The 25,901-nt window shown below is 39.2% G+C and overlaps 1 long non-coding RNA gene across 1 annotated transcript in view; it reads right to left on the reverse strand.

Annotated features, from left to right (window-relative positions):
• Positions 1 to 5,649: 5,649 nt before the first annotated feature.
• LOC114081601 (uncharacterized) overlaps positions 5,650 to 25,901 on the reverse strand; it is a 105,737-nt gene continuing 85,485 nt past the window's right edge. The window contains exon 3 of the long non-coding RNA XR_003580830.2: positions 5,650 to 5,775. This is a non-coding gene — a long non-coding RNA (uncharacterized lncRNA). The remainder of the gene's footprint in view (positions 5,776 to 25,901) is intronic.

Here is a 25,901-nt window from a genome sequence, read left to right on the forward strand (position 1 = left end):
TGCTGATAGTTAGGACTTCTATGTAGTTTTTTTTTGTGTGTGTGTGTGGTTGTGGGTGACAGAAACACAATGACCTCCATATCAGGGAGTGAAAGAAAGAAGAGAACTGAGAATGATATCTTGGGTTTTGACCTAAGCAATGGAGTGAACGGTGGTGCCAGTTTTGAAATGAGAGAGAATGGATGGGGAAGTGTGTGATCAGATTCATGAGAGTAAATAAATAAATAGATAGATAAATAGATAAATAAATGCTTTTAAAATGCTATGTTTGAGATGGCTCAAAGTGGAGTTATGGGTATAGGAAAAAAACCCTATTTTCTCAACTGTGAAAATCTGAACAGAGGAATGGGACAGAGAAGTAATTTGGAAATGATTAGGGTACAGAAGGTATTAATAGCCAGAGAAGTAAATGACATTACCTAGGAAGTAAATGCAGGCAGAAGAGAACAAAGATCTAACTGCATTTTGGGACACGCCAACATTTAGAGCTGACAAAGAAAAAAAAGGAATGAAGCCAAGACAGCGACAGAGCTGGCAATGAGGCTGGAGGAAAATCAGAAGCCAGAAGAATCTCAGGAATCAGTTAAGTGCTTCAAGAAGGACGGAGTCAACTAGTACATGGGATACACTGAGGGATCTTGTACACGGACAACACCTATGATTTCCACAAAGGTGGTTACAGATGAGTGGTGGTATTAAGATCTGTTTCAGAGAACATGGGAACTGAAGGACTTAAAGTAGAAAACACATTAAAGATGCTGTTGTCTTTAGGGGAGCAGATAAATAAGGTGATAATTGGAAGGGGATCTGGGGCTCAGGAGATAGGGGAGATATTGTGGTACGTATGTTTCAATGGTGATGAGAATGGCTCAGAAGAGGGGAAAACGGTGGGTGAAGAAGAGAAGATGATTATAGCAGCAAAGAACATGAGAAGGACAGAGGAATTGGGATCTAGGGCAAAAGAAGAAAATTAGCCTTAGGCAGAAGCAGGAAGAATTTGTCCTTTAGAAAAGAGATGAATTCTTCTTTATAAAAGAAGTCAAAGTATGTAAGTATAGATGTTACTATCCGTGCAAGCCTTGTAGAGGAAAATTAGGATATTCTAGTCTGATGATTTCCATTTTCTTATTTTTTTAAAGGGCCAGATCATCATTTTAGACTGAAAAAGTGCTGGGGGTGGGTGGGAGACTGAAGTAGTTACTCGGGAGAATGAGTAAAGAAACTGCCTAAAAAAAAATGGACAAGACTTACTGAATAGGGTGGTCCTGTCAGTTAGAACAAGACCATTGAGCATGGCTGTATTGTCCTCTAATCACATTTAAGCCTGTAGTTACAGGTGAAAAATAAGCAGAGAACTGCTTTTAAACAGATTGGTGAGTAAGATAGGACAGAGTTGAGTAGTTAAGTGGTTATAATGTTGAACCATGGAATTCATAAGACATGAAAATGGAAGGAAAGGAAAGAAGCAGCCTCAACTTGGTGGCTAGAGGTCCTTACAGGGTCCAAGAGTTGGTGAAATTTAAAGCTGAAAGATAAGGGGTGGTGGTAGAATGGGAAACTTGAGTCAAGATTAGGTGGTATGATTCCTAGAAATTATGCAACAGAGGAAAAATATAGGAAGAGAGATCAAAAAACTGAGAGCTTAGACGTGTGGGTGAGTCGACTAACAGGATGTTGGAAGAATATCCAACATGGATGTTGACGTCACCAAGCATGACAACTAGAGAGATAGACATGGGCTCTAAATCAATTGCTAACACTACAATGAATGAATGATTATAAGGAATGGCCCCAAAGATTGTACATAAATGCTACAAGGAAAATTAATGGGCAGTGTAACATTTTCTTAAAAGGCTAGAAAGTTTCAGGGAGAAAGAAAGAAAAATGAAAATGGTCAGGTAGCACCAATGAAAAACCAAGGACATCTACTCCTTAGGACCATGCTTCTCAGGTTAATGGGGAAGGGGGTTTTTCTTTCTGTGCTAGCGCTGCTCTACCCTTCTCCATATGCTCACTCATCTTCCTAGCGGACCTGTCCATGGCTAGGCACAGGAAGAAAGGGAATTTAAGGAAAATTCTTACTTGAATGGTTCTTTTGCAAAACCTAGAAACACTTTTATGGGTTTCTTAGAATTTGGGGACCTGGGAAACTCCAATTAAAATTCTCACAAAGCCAGGTGCAGTGGTGCACACCTGTAATCCCAGCAACTCAGGAGGCTGAGGCAGGAGGATCTCAAGTTTAAAGCCAGCCTTAGCAACAGTGAGGCACTAAGCAGAAACTCAGACCTGAGACCCTGTTTCTAAATAAAATACATAAAAAGGGGGGTTGTGAATGTGACAGTGGTTGAGTGCCCCTGAGTTCAATCCCCAGTGGCTTCTCACCTTTTTTTCCACAATGTGAGTGATGCCTTTGCTCTGGTCTGGCCTTAAATGAACTCCGACCACTAAACATGTAATGCAAGAAAGGGCCTTATAAATATTCTTATTGGAGACTCACTGTACTCTTGGTGGCCTCCTTAGACGTAGTCTGTTGAGCAGCATCTACACTCCAGTCTGGCTGTCCCACATGGTCCACATCTGCTCTGGAAAACGGGTTTGAGAGCTTGTGCTGGGTGGAATGCCACCTTCCCCAGCACAGGGCTCCTTCTCCCTGTCCTTCTTCGTTGGGCTGAGAAGCTGCTGCAACCTGCCCTTAGAAGTTTCAGGCCCACTCCCAGCCTTGTTGTTGTATCCCCTCAACCCTTGAAAACACAACAAACTCTAAAGGGAAAGACCTTCTCACTAACCATGGGGCAGTCTCAGAGCATGGTCCTTCTCAGTAACCCTCCTTAGTTAACAGAGGGAAAATCAGCAGCACTGCAACCACTTTCTCCAAAGACATTTTTTCTTCCTCCTTCAACATTCATGCTTTTTATTATTTCTTTTTTGTTCTTTTAAATATACACCCTTATATTCAGGAGACTGATCGGCTAAGAGACAAAAAAAAAAAAAAAAAAAAGTCCTGGCTTAGGCCACTCCCTCCAAAAGCCCTGCAAAAGGAGTCCAGCACCAAACTTTTGAGACATGGCACCTGTGGTTTTATTTTTAGCTTTAGAGACCTCTCCCAGTACCAAGACAGAACCAGTCCCATTTTAATTATCTGCTACCCCAGTAATTAATATTCTCAGCCTTCTTCATTCTTTTCCAACTCAAACTTCAGGTTTCATTAAAATCATTTTTGCTTTTCCAAGGTTTATAAATCTTATATTTGGTCTGTAATTATAATTCCCACCATCAAAACATATTTTTAATTCAGCTTTTTCACACCTCGGATTTTTAAAAAATTTCTCCTTTGGCTATATTTCATTGCCATTTAGGTTTCTTGTTGACATATACTTTATCCATGTAGACCTAAGATCTTTGCTAAGGTACTGGAAAGACTACTTTACTACCTTTAACATTCATGCCACATTTTCTTTTGCTCAATGCTGTATCTCTTGTTCTACTGGCTTCCAACCCTAAATGATGCCATAGTCCTTTGATTGAGGTCTCTCCTTTTATAAATTGTTTGCCTTTATTGGTAGCTGAATTGTTTGATTGATGCTATTTTTTTTTTCAAGAAAAGCTCATATGTGCTACAATTCTTACTTGAGAATTTTCCAAACATGGTTTTCATACTTAAAGAATGATTTGACTGCTATAAATTACTAGGCCAAATCATTTTTTCTTGAACTTTAGGCATTGTTCTATTGGGTTTTGGCATTGAATGCTGCTATGGGAAAGCCTAAGGCAAAGCAGGTTTTTTTTGGTTTGATATCTTGCTTTTTCTACCTAGATACCTAAAGAAATCTTCTACCTCTTCATAAACTTTATAAATTGGTGCAAATTGAAACATTCTATATCATCGTATATCAGTTTTCCTGAAATACAATCTGTATATTAGGTTTATACTTATTTCAGAAAAAAACAATTTTATTACAATTTTGTATATATTTTGTGTCGTTTGTTTCCATGTTGTTTATACTATACAGATGATTCCCAATTAGCAATAGTTTGACTTGTGCTTTTAAACTTAGTGCAAAAGAAGTACACATTCAGGAGAAACTGTACTTTGAATTTTGGTGTTTTCTGAGGCTGGAAATAAACAGAATGAAACACTCTTCTCTTTTTGATCAGCAGTAGCAAACCATATCTCCCACTTGTCACACAAGCAAGAGCTAACAACCAGTACTTTATACCACTGTCCTGCTAAACTGGGGTGTTTGGTGGTATTTTTTTATTTAAGTCAAGAAGCATCTGTACTTTTCTGATTATAATTTATGTTGGATATTGTTATTGATCATTTATATTAATTAGTCTTTCTTGAACTGCTTTTCTTTTTTGGAGGGGAGGTACAGGGGACTGAACCAGAGTTGCTTAACGCTGAACCACATGCCCAGACCCCTTGTGTGTGTGTATGTCAGGTCTCACTAAATTGCTGAGGCTGGTTTTTGAACTTGTGATCCTCCTGCTTCAACCTCCATACCATTGTTATTACACTGGTATTACAGGTGTGCACCACCATGCCTGGCTGCTTTTATCTTTTGATTCTTGCTGCAGTCACTCCATTCTCTCTTCTATGTAGGCAGTTCAGTATTCAGCCATGTCTAATCTAACCTTTGATCACTCCAATTAGGTACTAATTAGATAATGAGATTGTTTTGGTTCTCTGCATTCCTCTTTTTCTTCTTATTCTGCTTTTCTTTCTAAATCTGCTGGCAAGCACTGTGTGTCTGAATAGTTGCTGGGACATTTCTTTTCATCTTGCTCATGATCTGCGGGAAGTCTCCACCACTCCTTTTCCTTGCCCAGTTTAGTATGGACACCTTCTCTTTGGCACCACGTTTGCATTGATATGACATCTGTCTATACAGCTATGGTTAAGGGGCTAAAGGAACATGCCCTGTCATTCTTTCTATAACCAGAGGGTTTGACAAGAGAGGGACAAAGAGAGGGCTATCCTTTCAAAGAATTTTTTTTTTAAATGTCCAGGGTTCATTATTCTTCATTGAAAAGTTTCTCTTAGATTCCCAAATTCAGCAGAGGACTCTGAAAAATGGATGTTTCTGGATTTTTCTCTACATTAAATGCCATCCTGGGATGCTGCAAGCCTGAGGACTGGGGCTCATTCTCTTAAGGATTTTCCTTATGATTCCTCCAAGTAGCTCCCTCATCTCCATAATGTATTTCTTCTAAATTTTGGAGTCAGAAGGAAAATTCTCAAGATGTTTTTAACCACTTGATCTTTCCCCAAATCAACTTTGAAATGTTGGGGTAGGGTGCAGGTGGTATTAAGACCCATCCAGAATCTTGCCAATATCTTTGATTCTTTGTTGTGATCACATGTTTAAAGTTAGGACATGAAAGGCTGCCACTTGAAATGTTTTCACTTTATACTTTCCTTTTTTTTTTTGTTATTTTACTATTCTTACTTTATATAATCAGAACTTTCTGTAACTTTGCTTCATTTTGCCATCTTCACCTAAAGCCTGATATTTTATGATTTTAAATCACCACGTCTTGTAAACAATGTTTATTTTCCTCCAGAATGGAACATTTCCATTTTATCATGAAAGCCATATAAAGCATAGCATCAAAATACTGAGATTCAATTACAAGAGAGGTCTTATGTTTTGTTTTATTTTTAATGTATTTATTCCATGGAGTGAATGCCAACTAGAAAAAGCACAATCTTCACAAGCTTCTAGCACTGATTCAGACCTGAAGAACTCTTTTCTTCCTTTCTTTGCAGGTAGTCTATTCATATGACCAATTTTTTGAAAAAAAAAAAAAGAAGAAGAAGAGAAACGTTTATATATTTTAGTCACAATGTAGGTTCTGGACATTGTCTACAATCTGATGCTTTAAATTTTGACTTAAAATTAAATCAATAAAAATAATAAAATCAGGGCTAGAGTTGAAGCTCAGCAGTAGAACACTTGCCTCGTATGTGTGAGACACTGGGTTTGATTCCCAGCACCACATATAAATAAGTAAATAAAATAAAGGTCCATCAACAACTAAAAAATTATTTTAAAAAATAATAATAAAATCAGACTGAGAAACTTTAACTTGATCAGAAGCAAAAATAAATAAATAAATAAATAAATGATAACAACAAACTCTCAAAAAGAAATGCTTCCATTACTTATTTATGTTTTGGAGGAGTTTCTTCCTTTGGAAGCCTATTCTATGGAGGAATTTTTAAAATGCATTGAAAGAGTAAATTTTAATGTTTTTCCCTATTGCTAAGTTGAGACCTGATTCATGCTTCTGATTTTGTTCTTTGGGATTAGAGAAGGGGGAACAGAAATGAGGGCTAATTGCAAAAGAACCTCTTCCATAACGCTATCACAGTGGGAGGGAAAAGCACAGATGCCTTCTGATTCACTTGAAGGAGAGATTTGCTCATTTTCCTTATTTGGCTTGTTTCGGGCTTGTGTCATTTGGCCCCAACTGGGATGTCTTTCATACTCACTTTGAGTTAGGAAAAGATGCAAACCATCAAAAAGTTTAATCTGGTCCTCACATTAATGAAGCTGATAAAGACAGAAAAGGAAAAGCCAGTGTCTTAGTCTGTTCTGTGCTGCTATAACAAAATACCAAAGACTAATTTATAAAGAACAGAAATTTATCCTCTCACAGTTCTGGAGGTGGGAAGTCCAAGATTATGATAGCTTTAGAAGTGCCTTCTGACTGCATCATCATGTGGTGGAATGCAGGACAAGAGAGCATCAAGCCCCTTTATAAGGGCCCCTAATCCCATTCATGAGGGTAGAGCCCTCATGACCTAATCACCTCTTAAAGACTCCACTCTTAATACGATCACATTGGCAACACCTGGATTTTGAAGGGGACATATTCATAGCATCTGGATGTCAGACTCATCCATTCCTCTGGTGTCAACTCTAGTGACTTGTGTTGTTAAGCTTATATCACACTCTGAGTTCCAGTGCCTACCTGACTTCTCATGTAGAGGGCTCCCGAACTCATCAGGTCACAAACCAACCTCCACTTTTGCCAAGTCCACACTCATGAAACTGCCCAGTCCTCTCCTTTCCTCATGGCTGGCTCTGCTTATGCTGAGAGGACATTGGAAGTCTTTCTTAACTGCCTTCCTTTTTGCTGGCTCAAATCCAGATAAGACAAGATCATCTGAAACACCTCCTGGGGACATTCTTGTCTATCACTATTGCCACCACCAGGCTTCAGACCTTATCTATCCTAACTCATCCCTATGGTAGATGGAGTTTAACAACGTAAACTGCATCAATGTCTCCACCCTGACATCTTACACAATATGACCTCACCACTCCTCCACCAGGGAATGGGGTGTCCCTTCTTGAATCTGGGCTTCCCTGTGACCTGTTTCAACCCATGAAGGCAACATGGTTGTAACTTGGAAATAATTTTTAACACTGGGACTTAAGAAATCTACAGATTGGGCCTTTGCCAATTGGAATGCTCCTTCCTGGAAGTCTACATCCATGTTAGAAGGTCAACTACCCTGAAATCGTTATCCCATAAAGAATCCCAAGCAAGCCCCTCCCCACAAGAGAGAGGCCATGTAGAGGAGCACTGGGCTGCCAGGCAGCAGAACGAAGCCTTCTCAGACCTTCCAGCCAGCCCACCCCTCAGGACCACAGTCAACACCACATGCAAGAGGGCAGCCCAGCCCTACCCTGCTGGATTCCTGGACCGCAGTAAGGGAGGAGCAAAGGAAACACTCCTCTGTTAAGGCACTATGTCTGGGGATAGTTGCTACAGAGCAGCAGATAACTAAGGCACTCCCTCTGCATCTAGTCCCCCCACTATAGACCTCTGCCATTTTGCCGTCAGTGCTTTGTACTGAACTCTGGTGGGACCACAACACTGCAGAATCAACACCAAACCCCTTGGTCCCTTGCCAAGTAACCTTCTCTGTCAGCCTCCCACTCACCTGCCCAACTTTAGCTTTTGTCCCACCTTCCTCCACCCCTGTCTCTCCCAGATCCCTCAGACATGCATCCCAGACATACATCTCTTCCTGCATTGTACCCCATGATTCTATGTCACTGGGATGTTCTTCCTTCATCAAACCATCTCTGGTACAAAACCCAATTGCTCTGTGAGACCTCAGAACACTCAGAGTTCTCACTTACCCAGTGCTACCATCAGCACTCTTTCCCAGGTCCCTTCCCAGATCTGACTGCACATGGAATCATCAGGGCAGATCATTAAAAATACACATTTCTCAACTTCTTTCCACCCTATGGAATAGGACCTGGGAGTGAGGCCTACAAATCTGGATTTTTGAAGCACCCTAGGAGTTACAGACAGAGCCAAGCAGAACCCATATTCAGGACTGAGTTTGAATGGGAATTACTTGCCAAGTTGCCTGCCTTTGCCCTAGGCTGGCATCCCCTGGAGGACAAGAATCACCTAGTCATCTCTGTGTCCTTGAGTCTAGCTTCCTCCCACAATGAACATAGAAACAGAGAATGGCTTTCAGGAGATCTGTAAGACAGTAAGAAGGCCAGAAGATTCAAGTCTTTCTTAAAGGAAGAAGGAAGCCAAAGAGCAAGAAACCTCAGTCCTCATGCCTGTCACCTGCTGCTCAGCAGAGAATTTCCCACAATGCAACTCCTTTGCTTCCAGACTTAACTGCCTAATTTAGCTCTATCCTAGGGCCTAGTCTAGTACCTGGAAAACAATAATTACTCATAGAAATTAATGAGTAATAATTATATGAATAACTATAAACCAAGAGGAAACAGAACAGTTGTAACTGAGGCCTCTCCAATTGCTTGGTTTTGACCACACTGCTCAGGCCGGGGCTTGGTACTTTTGACCTTAACTGTCCACAGATGTTATCATTGGACATTACCTCTCTCAGCTCTGATAGTGCAGGATGCCAGGTGGGTGTCACCCTGCATGAAAGATCTGTCTATAGCTACCCATGGATTCTTGTTCCATTTACACTCACAAGATGCTGCTTGGCATCTCTGTATCTGAGGGTGACATGTCATTATATCAAATTCTGTGACTGCGCCCAGAAAGGTTAATGATTCTTTCTGCTGCTGGATTCCACGCTGAGTAGGCAACCTTTAGCTAAGTGCCCAAGAGAATAATTACTGATTTATTAAGGGTAGAATGACACAGATAGAAACAATGACAAAACTGAGCTAAAAGTGTAGTCAAATGATAGCATTTTGCCTAAGATATACTTGTTGGCACTAAATATCCAAGAGACAGTTAAATTAGAATCAATTGTCTATAGCCATTTATTCTTTCAAAGCTGATTTCCTCTACTCTTATTCATCTTTATATATTTTCTCTTAGAAAAAAAAAATGTTTTTCTAAGAAATTTTTTGCTGAAGAACAATAGAGCTTTCAGTTAGGCATTATCACCTTCATATTTCAACAAATCAGATCCAGCTTTTAAATTGGAGTCGGCCCTAGAGAGAGCTAAGTCAACAATCAAAGTAGCCCCTGATGCCTTTAAGGACCCTGGGAACATTTTATGCGTTGGCCCATGAGCAAAGAGCAGCAACCCTTCTTCTTTAATTGAAAGCTGTGTATTTGCTGGTGTTTGATATTTGTGCTGATAGTAAATGGACAGCCTGCCAGCCTGTACTGCTCATTAACTCAGTGCTCCCCCAGGGCCTCCTTCCTGCTGCTCTGTAACCTGGGCTGTCAAGATTTCCTGCCAAATGGGACAGCCTTGTCCTCACATCTGCCTGGACCGCCTGTTCTCCTAGGTGCCTGTTTTCCCCACCTCAAACAACCAGCCTGACTTTAGCACCATGAACCTTGACCGCTTAAAGCCTGCATTTTTCTAGAGTCAGAGGCTTAACTCTCAAGGTTAGTGCTTGCATGGAATAGCTTTGCAGAAAAGCAGCTGATGTGAATACCATGCACTGAGTTTCTATCAAATTGCATTTATTTAAAATATGTTTTTGAGACCCTGTCACATGCCAGACACCGTTCTAAGTGTGGGATGTAGTAAGTAAGCAAGGCAAGCCACATGCTGCCTTCACACAGCTTGCACTCTTCGCAGAGAGAGACCGTATGCAAGTCAACAGAAATAACTTCAGGCGGCAAACTCTACAGTGAAGGTACAACAGGATGAAGTGATGGAGAGAGGAAAGCTTCTCAAAGAGATGTTTTTGAGTTCTAACCTGAATGTTGAAAAGAAGCCAGATATTCATGAATTGAGGAAAACTACTCCCTGCAGAGGGTGGGGGAAGTGCAAAGATCCTGCGGCCAGAGCAAGCTTGGAGAGTCTAAGTGTTTGGGAAACAAGAAAATTTAAAAATTTTTAAAATATATGTATGTGTGTGCATATGTATTACATTATTGTACATATTATAAAATATATTATGTAGACTTACAGCTTATACGTATAATAACAGCAGTGCAACATTATGGGGGTGAGAAGTACAGTGGGGGTGTTCACACTGTAGAGGGCAATGAATCATGTACTGATTAGCCATCCAACATCGTTATCTTGCCCACCTTTGGAATCTTCAATATGTACATATTACTCAGGGTGCCGAGTATAAGACAGGCATTCTACATTTATTCAGGCATTTGACATTTATTAAACTTCCTTTTGCCAGACAGTAGGCTAGAGCAGGGATGGACACACTTTTTCCATGGATTTCAGTGAATGTGTGGCTTGCAGGCCACATACAGTCTCTCTCTCATACTGTTTTGCTGGGCTTTTTACCACCCTAAAACTGTAGAGACCCCCCAACATGAGGGCTGCCACAAGTAGACCACAGGTTAGATTGAACCTGTGGGCTACAATATGCCCGGACTTCAAGTGAACAAGACACACATCCCTGCCTCAAAAAGACAAGAAATCCTAGTACAGAGTGACAGGGATGACTTCCCAGCAGATGAGGAGACTTAGGAAGGGCCCTTAGCCCCAGGTAGGAAAACCAAGCCGTGCCTTCAGTAGAAAGTGGCATGGGGGGGCGGGGGGAGTATTCAACATAGTGGGGGGGGTGGCGCAAGTAGTCCATATAGAAGGACAGCACTGGAAAAGGCCTGAAAATCTGCAGATCGACTCTGGAAATCTCTCTGTTAATCCTAGAATCAAGGACTGTGGCTGCAATTGTAGACAGAGGCCGGCAAGGGACCCAGAGCCAAGCAGGCTGTGGAAGGAGCTGAGCATGACACCTCTTGGCGTCAGTGTCAGGGTGCAGCAGGGGTCAGGGCACACAGGCCTGGTTAATGGGGCAGCTGGCACTTAGCTCCAACGTGGGCAAATGTGATTTTTGTTTTCAAAAGACAGATTTTTAAAAATTTTTTATTTGTTCTTTTAGTTACACATGACAGTAGAATGCATTTTGACATATCATACATACACGGAGTATAACTTCCTATTTTTGTGGTCATACATGATATGGAGTTACACTGGTCATGTATTCATACATGAACATAGGAGAGTTATGTCCAGTTCATTTTATTGTCTTTCCTAGTCCCATCTACAATCCCCTCTCTTCATTCCCCTTTGTCTAATCCAGTGAACTTCTATTCTTCTTCCCCACCAACCCCCCACCGCACAACTTATTGTGAGTTAGCATCCATATATCAGAGAGAACTTCAGCCATTGGTTTTGGGGGACTGGCTGATTTCACTTAGGATGACAGTCTCCAGTTCCATCCATTTATCAGCAAATGCCATCATTTCATTTTTCTTTATGGCTGAGTAACATTCCATTGTATATATGTACCACATTTTTAATCCATTCATTGAAGGGCACCTATGTTGGTTCCATAGCTTAGCTCTTGTGAATCGAGCTGCTATGAACATTGATGTGCTATGCTGAGAAGTGGGATAAGTGAGTCAAATGGTGGTTCCATTCCAAGTTTTCTGAGGACTCCCCATACTGAAAAGACAGAAGGTTTGATCTGTATTTTCAAAGACTGGTGAGGTGGCTTTAATAATTTTAAAGACGGTGAGGGTAAATATTTTGTGAGTCTAGTACGACATATCCACAGGACAACTTTGGCACCCTGGCCTCAGTTTCTTAAGACATTGGGATGCATCATAAAGGGACAGAGATGGGACTAAAGAAGCCAGTCAAGGCCACGTATACTGACTGATTAGATAATAAGAACAATGCAGAACAGGAGATGAGAGAAGAAAGACAAAAAGAAGGAAAAAGGAAACCAGGTCCCTCAGAGCCCAGGTATAATTTGTCGCTATGAAGCCCTGTGCCTTTTTTTTTTTTTTCAAGAAAGAGATCATGTGGGTCAGTTCCAGCCTTGAAAGGCAAGTTGGTTTTCTCTGTCTAATGAGCCTGCTCATTCATTCATTTGACAAATATTTAAACACCTACCATGTGCCAGGCTCCCTTCTAGGCACTTGGTATGTGTCCGTGAATATCACAGGTGGTTACCTTTGCCTCCAAATATCTTATATTCTGAGGAGTGAGAGGTGGTAAAGAAACAACAACTTTAAGTGTATTAAATATGTAAATATGTAAACTGGATAGTGTTTCAGGAGATGATAAGTTCTACAGGGAAAAACAAGGCAGAACTGAGGCCTGGACAGGAGTTAAAGAAGAAATAGTTGGACTTTGAAATAGGACCCGGAAACCAGGCCTCTGGAGAAGAGGCTTGAAGGAAGGGAGAGGCATCTGAGAAGCATTCCAGCAGAGGGGCACTCAGTGCAAAGGCCCTGGGGCCTGAGTGTACCTAGTGTGTGGAAGACAGGGCGAGGAGGACCTGCAGCCACAGCAGGGTGACCAGTGTAGGGGAGTTGTATTAGCAGCAGTTCGAGTTGAAGGTCAAAAGGATCAAATTAATCAGTTTCTGTGACTCTGTTCTCAGATCAGTGTAGAGAGAATTCCTCCATCCCCAGAAAAATCCACATGCAAGCAGCTATCTCTGGCAACAATTCTAAACAGAGTACCAGCTTCCAGGCTGAGCCCTGGGGACTCAGTCTGAGTGTGACACCTCAGCATCTTAGATTTCCAGACCAGTCAGTGGCTTCAAGCCAAGGAAGGCACATGACTAGGGCTAGTGGAACTGTCTAAGAGGCACCCGGACATGGATGAATTAAAGCACCCACAGGGGAAGCCCCTTCAGTGAGTCATTGGGCACTCAGATCCCGAGGGTCCCGGCTTCTCTTGCTTGCTTCTCCTGCTGGGGGCCTGTGTCAAATGCTCTGAATTAGATATGGAGAGAGGAGTCGAGGGAGTAATAACAGTTTTTGTTTAACAATCTGGCCTCCTCCATCCCCCACCTAATACAAAAGAACGCCTTGCTCTTAAGGGAGAGTCATGTAAGAGCAAAGCAGACAACAGAATGCAGGCCAGAAACTGCCTCTTGCATGGATTTAAACACAGGCAACTGCTGGCGAGGTGGAGGCTTGGCGGCTACAACTCCAGCTGCCAGGGCCACATTCTGGGTGAACTCCACAGCGTGGTGTGGCAGGGATGAGGAATAGGCTTTTGTGGCCATGCTGTTAGGAGAAGAAAGGCACTGGTCCCCATGCTTCCTCTCCTCTTTCTTGGCATATCAGGTTTTGTAAGATTTCCCCTTCTCTAACAAATTCCTAAACCCCCAGTAAGGGGCACTGTGGAATTTGTTCAAGTTCCTGTGCCTAAGAGATGGTGAGCCCTAAAGGACCCAAGAGTCTTTTCAGGTAAACAATACAGAGAGAACTTTTGCTTGGTGAGTTTGTAGCCCTTGGGGGACATAAAGGGTCAAATGGACTACCCTGGGCATGAGTCAAGATACCTGGGGAGCCAGTAGCCATGCTTTGTTGGGCCACTCTAAGCAGAGAAGGTCCCTGGGAGAAGATTGATCAAGGGGCTTTAGTGTCTGAAAGTCAACACAGTCCTAGAGAGGCTGTGTACTGTCTGAAGGCACTAACTGAGGTTCTTGGGTCACTAGCCGCCGGCCTCTGAGATTGCTGACTGGGTTGAAGCAGCCCAACACCATAGAAACCACCCAGGGATCTGGTGAGGTCTGATGTAGCTGAGGACATGACAACCTTAAAGAACAGGGTTTCTTGTCCCTCCACCACACTAGCACTCCAGGAGGAATTGCTGGACCCAGACATAAGTTTACATCAGTTAGGCTGAGAATCCACAGCAGGCAGGCAGAGAGGGTTAATCTAGCCTGCCACAGAGCACGTAGTTGGACTGATCCTAGGAGGTGGGGAGGGAGCACTCGAGCCTTCTAGAGATGAGTGCCCAGTGGCAGAGAGGCCTCCAAGACTAGCCCCTCTGAAGGAGAGCCTGCTGGGTGAGCTGATTCCTCCCTGGCATGTAGGCTGGAAGGGAGAAGAATGGGCTCTGGGCTCTAGGCCAAGTTCACAGGAAGTTGGCCAGCCACTGAGGCTGCAGGGTGCATAGAAAAACCCAGACTGATTCAGAAAGCCCAGTGGGAGGTGAGCAGGGTTAAATGAGGGCAGGAAAATTAGCACAACTGTTAATAACAGAAAATATTCAGAAGATAATCAAGAAGGAAGGGGAAAGGCAGAGAATTGAATGAGTTTGGGTTTGGGGAGGAGCCCCTTTCATTAGGGATGTCATCTCCCAGGCCTCCAGCTGGGAAGCTCTGCAGTCCTCTCCCTGGCTGAGTCCATTCAGACCATGAGGCACCAGGCCTGGGTTCCAGGCATCCCCACCCAAGGAAGGTACCACGTCAGCCACCGGGGACTGCAGATATTCAAATGTCTAGTATTTCCCACCCTTATTAACATAAAGAAAACTTTTCCATCCCTTCCTGACACATGAGTCTTTACCGGTTGGATAGCTTTCTTTTTCACTGATCACATAAGGAAAGTTTAATCATGCTGTGTCATAAAATTAATGGAGTTGTTTCTCATCTTTATATTTGACTCATTTAATTATTCTCCAAAACAGAAAGCCAATGTTTGATACATGCACGCATCACATTTACCAGATTTGTTTTATAAATGTCCTTTGACATACATATAACCTTGCCCAATTACAAATTCAGTAAAGAGAAACTGCATAGTGATTTATGACCTTATTTTTATAACATTATAAAATGGATAAATTACATTAGTGATGCATCATTTTAATCCTAACTGGACTGATTTTATTATCTATCCAACAAAATGGGCCCCGTAATTTTTTTTTCCAGTGGCATTTATAAGAGTGCTAGAAATGCTTATTAGCGTGTTTGGTTGAATTGAAAAAAACAAGGTTAGTTTTTTTATGTTTGTTTTGTTTTGATATTTTTTTAATCAGGAAGTAAGAATGATTTGGCTAATTGATTTTAAAGGGAGGACTAACTTTGCCAATTAGATTTTATAGTAGGTGTTTTACAAACTCATATTCCAAGGTTTTGATGAAGATATATTCAAAGCACATGATTTAAAAAAAAACAACTATTGTATAAAAAATGTCTCAGCAAGCCTACTGTGGTGGTGCATGCCTGTAGGAAAGGCTGAGGCAGGAGGATCACGAATCAAAGTCAGCCTCAGCAACTTAGGGAGGCCATAAGCAATTCAGTGAGACCCTGTTTCTAAATAAAATATTTAAAAAGGGCTTGGGACATTAAAAGAGAATAAAATTATGGAATTTGCAGGTAAATGGATGGAGTTAGAGAATATCATGCTAAGTGAAGTAGGCCAACCCCCCAAAACCAAAGGCTAAATGTTCTCATAATGAGGGGGGAGGGGTATGGGAAGAATGGAGGAACTTTGGACTAGGCAAAGGAGAGGGGGGAGGAGAAAGGGGTATGGGGGCCAGAAAGATGGTGGAATGAGATGGACATCATTACCCTAGGTACATGTATGACTGCACAAAAGGCGCCTTTCTACATCAGAGAAGTGCAAAGTTGGGCTCCTTTGTGTACAATGAAATGAAACGCATTCTATCTCATGTATAACTAATTAGAAAAAAAATGTTAATATAAAAAAAAGAATGTCATTGACTGGTAAATGGATGAAAATGAGAACATCATACTGAATTAAACAGCCAGATGCAGAAAGTCAAGGGTTGAATGTTTTATACGCAGAAGCTAGAGAGAAATGAGGAAGTTTTAATGTGTTTTCTTTTTTAAAGATGGGGGTGGATCTCATGAAAATAAAGGGGAGAACAGTGGAATAGAGGAAGGGAGAGAAAGAAGAGATGGGGAAGGGGAGGAACAGCAGAATGAAATTAACTAAACTATGTCACAAGCATGACGAACATATCACAAAGAATTTCACTTTTGTAGTATAACTGTAATGCACCAATTAAGAAAATAAATCAAACATTAAAAAAAAAGTAAGGAAAAACCAATTTTAAGTGTATAAATATAAAAATAAATTAAATGTAAATTAAAATCCAATCAATTGAAGAAAAAAATAAAGGGCTGGGGTGTTGATCAGTGATTAAGCATCCCTGGCACCAAAAAAAAAAAAAAAGTATCAGCAAAAGTTTTAGGAAATACCATTATGCAATTTTCCCAAATTTTTTAAAAATATGTCTGGCTAAACAAGGTGCCTCTAAATGAAAGAATACCTGGGATTACTAATAGGTAGTTGATAATATTGCAAAAGCCTCTCTGATAAACCTCCCAGTAATTGGAAAGTTGAATGACTCTCTAACAGTGGATAACACATCCTTTTCCAAGTGGTATATTTTTCAATTCCTTGCTTTTAACAAAATTAAAAATTATTTTAATTATAAATCATTGTGTGAGTTTTGGCAAATAACTTGAAAGGCATTCAAATACACAAGTGACAGTGACATAGCAAAGTTCCATTTCTTGCACTTGTTTATATGAACACTTTTTTTTCAGTGTTTATGTCTATAAAAAGAAAAACAGCATGAAAAAAGGTGCTTGATTCTGTGTCATTGAATAAGCAGTCATATCATAGAGAAATGAATTAATTAGAAAAAAAGCCTCACTCATTAGTGTATTTCCAATAAAAATACTTGTCTTTATTATAACTAAAAATTTAATATACATTGCTATTTTTAATGCTTATGTACTACTAATCATTTTAATTATAACTTAGCATATAATTGTTTAAACACTTAGAGCTTTATAGTCGAAAAGAAAGCAAATTTTAAAATTTAAGTTTAGAAGACATAATCTTAACGAGATAAATATGACAGGATGACCAATGAAAAACATTCAAGCATGAAATAAAAATATATTAATTTAAAAATTCTAGGCAAATCACATAAAAAAAAAACATTTAAAAGATAGTGCATCATGATCAAGTGGGGTTCATCCCAGGGATGCAAGGTTGGTTCAAAACCTAAAAATCAATAAACGTAATTCATCACATAAATAGACTTAAAGATAAGAATTATATGATCATCTCAATAGCATTTGACAATATACAGCACCTCTTCATGTTCAAAACACTAGAAAAACTAGGTATAGTAGGAACATACCTCAACATTGTAAAAGCTATATATGCTAAACACAAGGCCAACATCATTCTAAATGGAGGAAAATTGAAAGCATTCCCTCTAAAAACTGGAACAAGACAAAGATGCCCTTTTTGACATTTCTACTCAACATAATCCTTGAAACTCTAGCCAGAGCAATTAGAGAGGAGAAAGAAATTAAAGAAATATGAATAGGAAAAGAAGAACTAAACTAGTTCTAAACTATTTACCAATGGGATGATTCTATGTTTAGAAGATCCAAAAAATTCCACTAGAAAATTTCTAAAAACTCATAAGTGAATTCAGCAAAATAGCATAACATAAAATCAGCACCCATAAATCAAATGCATTTCTATACATCAGTGATGAATCCTCTGAAAGAGAAATTAGGAAAACTACCCCATTCACAGTAATCTCAAAAAAATAAAATAAAATACTTGGGGCTCAATCTAACAAAAGAGGTAAAGGACCTATTTTACAAGTGACATAACATGAAAGAAAGAAATTGAAGAAGTCCTTAGAAAATGGAAAGATCTCCCATGCTCTTGGAAAGGCAGAATTAATATTGTCAAAATGGCCATACTACCAAAAGCACTGTACAGATTTAATGCAATTTCTATTAAAATCCCAATGACATTCTTCATAGAAATTTTTAAAAGCAATCATGAAATTCATTTGGAAAAAATAAGAGACCTAGAATAGCCAAAGCAATCCTTAGCAAGAAGAGTGAATCACGAGGCATCACAATACCAGACCTTAAACTATACTACAGAGCCATAATAACAAAAACAGCATGATATTGGCACCAAACAGATACACAGACCAATGGTACAGAATAGAAGACAAAGAGACAAACCTACATAAATATAGTTATCACATACAAGACAAAGGTGCCAAAAACATTCACTGGAGAAAAGATAGCCTATTCAACAAATGGTGCTGAGAAAAATGGAAAACCAAATGTAACAAAATGAAATTAAACCCCTATCACTCACCCTCCATGAAATTCAACTCAAAGTGGATCAAAGACTTAGGCACTAGAACAGAGAACCTGCACCTAATAGAAGCCCAAATCTCCACCATGTTGGCTTAGGACTTGACTTGCTTAACAAGATTGCTAAAGTGCAAGAGGTAAAATCAAGAATCAATAAGTGGGATGGAATCAAACTAAAAAAGCTGCTTCACAGCAAAGGAAACAATCAATACTGTGAAGAGAGAACCTATAGAATGGGAAAAAATCTTTACCACATGCACCTCAGATACAGCATTAATCTCCAGGATATATAAAGAACTCAAAAAACTTAACACCGAAAAAACATAACCCAATCAATAAATGGGCTAAGGAACTGAACAGACATTTCACAACGAAGAAATACATTTGATCAACAAATATATGAAAAAAATATTCAACATCTCCAACAATTAGAGAAATGCAAATCAAAACTACTCTAAGATATCATCTCACTCCAGTCAGAATAGCAATCATCAAGAATACAAGCACCAATAAATGTTGGCAAGGATGTGGGGAAAAGGTACAATCATACATTGTTGGTAGGATTGCAAATTGTTGCAACCATTATAGAAAGCAATATGGAGATTCCTCAGAAAACATGGAATGGAACCACCATTCAACCCAGCCATCTCACTTCTCAGTTTCTCCCCAAAGGACTTAAAATCAGCATATTACAGTGGCACAGCCACATCAATGTTTATAACAGCTCAACTTACAACAGCTAAACTATGGGACCAACCTAGGTGTCTTTCAACAGATAAATAGATAAATAAATTGTGAGGTATATATATATATATATATATATATATATATATATATATATATATTTATATAACATATATACCTATATATATATAATTATATATATATAATATATACCTATATATATATTGTGTGTATATATATATATATATATATATATATATATATACAATGAAATATTACTCAGCCTTAAAAAAGAATGAAATTATGGCATTTGCCAGTATATTGATGGAACTGGAGAATATTATGCTAAGTGAAATAAGCCAGTTCCAAAACACCAAAGACTGAATGTTTTCTCTGATATGCAAATGTTAATTCACAATAAGTGTGGGGGGGGGTGGTTGGTAGGGAAGAATCGAGTTACTTTGGATTAGACAGAGGGGAGTGAAGGGAAGGGAGGGGTATGGGCATAGGAAAGATAGTAGAATGAATCGGACATTATTACCCTTTGTGAATATTTGACTACATGACCAGTGTGATTCTACATCATCTATAACCAGAAGAATGAGAAGTTATACTCCATTTATGTGTGATGTGTCAAAAGTGCATTCTACTGTCATGTATAACTAATTACAACAAATAAAATAAAATATTTTTAAATTCTAGGAGAAATGGATGGAAAGGAAATATAAAACTTCAAAGTGTTGAAAAACAGTTTGTTAATACACTTATTTAAGTGAAGGAAGGGGTCTGATATCATCGTGACATTTAGATTCCATTGGCCACATCTTTAAATATTTAAATTTTCTTTTCAAAACTGTCAATTTTTACAGAATATTGAAAACCACATCCTTTCCAACTCGTTAGGGAGAAGATGAGATATTTTAGACACCAGCTTTATAATGTGCACAGATTTTTTTCCCACAAAGGTGTCTGGAGGCACATGAGGAAGACGGTCAGAACACCGTGCTAGACCAGGAGAGCCAGAAAGACCGTAAAGATCAACTAATCCAGCCCCTCCACACTAGCTCCTGCACCACTTTATAGAACAGAAAACTGAGCCCAGAGAGAAACAGTGAGCCTCTTGCTCCCTAAACCTTTGGCTATGGCCCTGGGCACAAAGTCAGAGTCAGTGCCACCTGAAAAGCCCAGGCATGCTAACCTCCCCCACAGTGTTGATTCCAACCCCATGCTCAACAGTGGTGCTCACCTCTTGTATCAGTGGTCAGTGTGTTGACATCAAGTAAATGTCACACTTGCCAAGCGCACTGCTCCCACCCTCTTCGTAATTTCTTCAGCATTTTGTGCATCTCCCCACACAACTGTCCCCAAGGATTTGACAACTTTCTGCTGTTACTAACATTATCAAAATCACAGGGTTCACTGTGACAGAAATGGGAGCCAGGAGCTTAGACAGACAATAGGGACCCACAGGGAGGAAAGCAAGCCACTATAGAAGGGGCACCAAGTGAACAGACAATCAAACAGGGTCCAAGAGGAAGACGTTGACTACACGTGCCCCACATCTGTCACAGCCAGGGCTGGATCACAGCACAGCCAAGCATCAGACTGGAGGCTCCTGGCCTCTCCTTAGTTGTTCAGTGTCTTTCACACTTGATACTAGTTATTTGGGCTCAAGAATAGCCAGGGATTAACCAAGAATCAACAAATAGGACGAATTCAAACTCAAAAGTTTTTTTCTCAGCAAAAGAAATAATCTGTGAGGTGAACAGAGAGCCTACATACTGGGAACAAATTTTTACCCCTCACACATCAGATAGAACTCTAATCTCTAGGGTATATAAAGAGCTGAACAAGATAAGCACCAAAAAAACCCCAAATAATCCAATCAATAGATGGGCCAAGGACCTGAACAGACACTTCTCAGAGGAGGATATACAATCAATCAACAAATATATGAAAAATGCTCACCATCTCTAGCAGTCAGAGAAATGCAAATGCAAAACTACTCTAAGATACCATCTCACTCCAGTAAGAATGACAGCTATTATGAAGACAAACAACAAGTGCTGGCGAGGATGCGGGGAAAAGTGTACACTCATACACTGCTGGTGGGACTGCGAATTGGTGCAGCCAATTTGGAAAGCAGTATGGAGATTCCTTGGAAAACTTGGAATGGAACCACCATTTGACCCAGATATTCCTCTTCTTGGACTATACCCAAAGGACCTAAAAACAGCATACTACAGGGACAGAGCCACATCAATGTTTATAGCAGCACAATTAACAATAGCTAAACTGTTGAGCCAACCTAGATGTCCTTCAGTGGATGAATGGATTTTTTAAAAAGTGGCATATATACACAATGGAATATTACTCAGCAATAAAAAAATAAGATCATGGCATTTTCAGGGAAATTGATGGCATTAGAGAAGATTATGCTAAGTGAAGTTAGCCAATCCCCCCCAAAAAATGCCAAATGTCTTCTCTGATATAAGGACAGCGACTCAAAATGGGGTTGGGAGGGAGAGCAAGGGAGAAAGATTACCTCTAGATAGGGAATAAGGGTGGGAGGGAAAGGAAGGGAGAAGGGTAATAGTATGGATGGTGAAAGGAGACCCTCATCACTATACAAAATACATGTATGAAGATGTGAATTTGGTGTCAACATACCTTATATACAAACAGAGATATGATAAATGGTGATATGAAGGTGTATTAAGAATTGTAATGCAAAAATAATAAGAAAGCTCATATATAATGGCATAATTTGGCATGAACATACTTTATATACAGTTATGAAAAATTGTGCTGTGAATGGATAATTATTAATGTAATTCATTCCACTATTGTCATGTATATAAGAAATAAAAATAAATATATAAAAATAAATTTTAAAAAAAAGAATAGCCAGGGAACCAACCGTTAGAGTATCATGACACTTGGATGCACAAATACGGTAAGGCAGGCAGAAGATTTACAAGTCCGAATAACTAAAATTGAATATTTTCAAACTTGCAAAGGAGCGTAAATGGCATGCATCGACTGCCAAGTTTTTGTGGTTCTGTCATTTCTAAACTTGATTTTGAAACCCCAGGTAAAAGACTAAGCTGGCTTGTGACTATGAAAGGTATGCTGGCCTCAGATGCTAATAACATGCTACATCTTACTTTGAATTTGAAGGCTTAAAGTCTTAAGTTGATAAGGAGATTAATTCACTTGGAATTTTTTTAAGTCAAAAACAATATAAAGTTTTTCATTCAAAACTTTTTTAACTCAAGTTAAAAAGAGCATGATATTTTGAAATAATATTTTGCTATTATTTCATTGAAAACATTTACATTCATCAAAGAGGAATACAAAGAAGCAAAAATGGCATTATCCAAGTAAATTTTATTGGCATTTAAAACATAAAAGTAATATAGATAAGAGAATGAAAAGCCAAGGTAGAAACTAGAAGGGATTTGCAAATGATACATCTGATAGGAGACTTCTACCCAGAGTACATTAAAAAATCCTCTCAAAAATCATCATTAAGAAATCTATACAAAGTCTGGAGTTTTGTTAATCATAATGTGCTAAAGCAGATTTCCTAAATTTTGATTTATATACCATATGATAAAATATGTCAACTCTAGGAGAAAATGGTAACAGTTACACAGCAACCTTACCATTTCTATAACTTTTCTGTAAATTTAAAGCTGTTCCAAGCAGGGCAAAGTGGCACATGCCTGTAATCCCAGCGACTAAGGAGGATGAGGCAAGGGGATCGTAAGTTCAAAGCCAGCCTCAGCAACTTGGTGAGGCCTTAAGCTACTTAGTGAAACCTTATTTCTAAATTTAAAATAAAAATTTTAAAGGGCTAGTGATGTGGCTCAGTGGTTAAGCAACGCTGGATTCAATTCCTAGTCCCCCATTCCCCCACCCCACCCCCAAAAAAACTGTTCCAAAACAAGGTTCATTGAAAAAAAAAACTTGACAAAAAGAAAATAAACAACCATATTCAAAAATAGACAAAATACGTGAATCAACACTTCACAAAGAGGATATGTGGATGGCAACCCCATGGAAAGATGTGACAGTGCTCAGTGACGATGGCAGGGTAAGGACCTCTGACAATTCTCTTCTCCATAAAAGCCACAGGGCACTGGCAGAAATTGTCTACATTGTTTTCTGCTTATTAACTAAAGGCTTTCAGCAATCTGAAGAGCATTCATTAAAAAAAATAAAAGGCAGGATCTCATAAGAACAGTGAGCCCCTATATACAACCTCCACTTCTATCCAATTTCCACCTCCCGCCTAGGTCCACAGTACCCTGAAAACCAATAGCCTGCAACCAACCACAGCTTTGGGGATTAAACAACACTCTCCTAAATAAAACATGAGTCAAAGAAGCAGTCTCAAGAGAAATTTTTAAATATTTTGAGCTAAATTAAAATGCAAGTGCAACCAGCCAAACTTTTCTGATAAAGTGAAAGTGGTGCTTGAGGGACATTGAGAGCACTTAATGCATATACTAGAAAAGAACCATCTAAATTCAGTAATATGAATATCTATCTACCTTAGTTTACTGAGGGGAAACCTAAATAAACCCTCTAGCTTCACTGTATCTCGGTGGAGTTACAAATCACTAATCTTGGAGGTCACACAACTGGGCAGTACCTATTAGTCTCCCACAAGCTTTGCTTAGATAACACCTCTGATGTGTGTGACTCATGCTAATAACAGTTGCCTAGGTTACTTTTCAGGGACCTGAAGGCCACTTTTGTCAAAAAATGACTCTTCACTTTAGCCTGCAGATGTCCCATGGGTGACTGAAACAGAAGTAAAAGGCTTGGCATATTTGCCTTCATATCTGTGTCTGTCCCCTTTGCTGCCTTAACCTTTGGGTCAGAGTCTATTCAACTCTGTGCATAGACATGTTGATTAATTTGAGAAAGTGTTGTTCAGAACTAGAACACAGGGTTAACCTGACCTAGACTCGCCTAGTCGCTTTCTCCGCCCTCAAGCCTAAAGACCCTTACCAGCACCATATCTGGAAACACCAGACTATAAAAGGAGGGAAAAGAGGAGGCACCTGAGTTTCTGGAAGATGTCTGCCTCTTTCCAGAAAGAACACAAATATCCTTCCTGTTTACTAGACTGAGTCTCTCTCTCTCATTATTCCTGTTCTATATCTGCAACCCCTCAACTCCCTGGAATTGAGAAGCTGATTTGTGAGCAAAGCTCCTACTTCTCCATTCTTTGACCACATACATCTCGTTCTTCTGTCACTCTGTCCTGGCCTTATCAAGCAGCAGCAGAATTGACCTTTTCCCAATTACATTAGGACTAGAGGAAGAAGAGCAATATGAGACTACAGCAAGCAGAAGAAAAACAAATAGTAACAGAGCAGGAATCAATGAAATTAAATACTGGAAATCAATTAAAAATTAATGAAAATAAGATCTAGTTTTTCAAAAGATTAATAAAATTGATAAACTTCTAGCTAAGCTAACCAAATAGAAAGAGAGAACATACAAATTTTAATATCAGAACTGAAAGAGAGGTCATCACTTGTGATACCATGGATATTAACAGCATAATAAAGGAATATTATGAACAACTCTGTGCCCATAAATTTAATAGCATGGAAGAAACTGAACAATTCCTTAAAGTAGAAAAACTACCAAAATTCACACACAAGGAAAATAAGTGATTCTAATAGTCTGACATATATTTTTAAAATGTAAGTCATAATTAACCTTTCAAAATAGGAAGTTCCAGGCCCAGACGGTTTCTGGTAAAACCTACTACATATTTAAAGAAGAATATTACTATTTCTCTATAATCACTTCTAAAAAATAGAAGCAAAAGGAACACTTCCTAAATTTTTTATGACACTTTACTATAATATCAAAACCAAACCAAGATATTACGAGAAAGAAAAAACTACAATCTGATCTCCCTTATGAACATAAATGCAAAACTCCTCAACCAAATATTAGCAAGTCAAATTTGTGATATGTAAGGAATCGTTCACCATGACCAAATAGGATCTATTTGAGGTATGCAGAGCAGTTTCAACCATTCAAAAATCAATATAATCCATCACATCAGCAGACGAAAGAAGGAAATTTATATGATCAAATCAATAAATGCAGACAAAGCATCTGACAAAATTCAACACCCATTCATGATTAAAAGAGAAAAAAACTCTCAGTACATTAGGAATTCCTCAACTTGATAAGAATATCCATGGAAAACCTACAGCTAACGTACTTAATGATGAGACACCAGATGTTTTCATCTGAAGTTCAGGAAGAAGACAAGCATGTCTTCTCTTGCCACTCCCATCCAAGATCACATTGGAAGGCCCAACTAATAAAATAAGACCCAAAAAAGCCACAAAATATATACTGATTGGAAAATTCATGTATGGCAATGATTGTGTAAAAAATATCAAATATATAAGAGAAGAAAAAACCCTCCTGATACTAGTAAGCAATGATCACATGGTTACAGAATATAAAGTACATTAGAAAAAAAAAGATTCAGTTACTTTCTAGTTGCTAATAACAAAATTACTGGAATCTGAAATTAAAAACATAATACCATTTACATTAGGACACACGCATATGTGCGCGCGCACACACACACACACACCCATAACCCTGGGTATAAAGAGCATTCACAAAAATCCCAGAGCTAACTTCATACTTAATATTAAAAGAATAGATGTTTTCCTGACTAAGATCAGGAAAAAGACATGGATATGTGCTCATACCGCTTCATTTTGACATAGTACAAGAGTTTTTAGTGAGGGCAAATAAGTAAGAAAAAGAAACAATTTCCCTTTTTTGTTT

This window comes from Marmota flaviventris, chromosome 2, assembly GCF_047511675.1.
Source record: "Marmota flaviventris isolate mMarFla1 chromosome 2, mMarFla1.hap1, whole genome shotgun sequence".
Lineage (NCBI taxonomy): Eukaryota > Metazoa > Chordata > Mammalia > Rodentia > Sciuridae > Marmota > Marmota flaviventris.